Genomic DNA, 277 nt, shown 5'->3' with positions numbered 1-277 from the left:
GCTTGTTCACACTCACCCCACCTTGTGTTGGAGTCACCCTGGTCAGTGCCCTGGTGGAGGCAGCTGGTATCAGCTGCTCCCGGGGCTGCTGCAGCCGGGGCTGGGGTGAGTGCTGTACCCCATGCCACCTGGGGCTCTGCTTGTTCACACTCACCCCACCTTGTGTTGGAGTCACCCTGGGAGCAGCTGACGCTGCACCATGGCATGGCACCGCCCAGGTGCAGGGGGGATAAGCAGAGCATGGTGCAACCCCATGGCTGCAGGCACCGGCTGCTCC

This window comes from Crocodylus porosus, unplaced genomic scaffold (genome assembly GCF_001723895.1).
Source record: "Crocodylus porosus isolate Cpor-Errol unplaced genomic scaffold, CroPor_comp1, whole genome shotgun sequence".
In the NCBI taxonomy this organism is placed as follows: Eukaryota; Metazoa; Chordata; order Crocodylia; family Crocodylidae; genus Crocodylus; species Crocodylus porosus.
The sequence above is the reverse complement of the archived record's forward strand: the minus strand, read 5'-3'. Positions refer to the sequence as shown.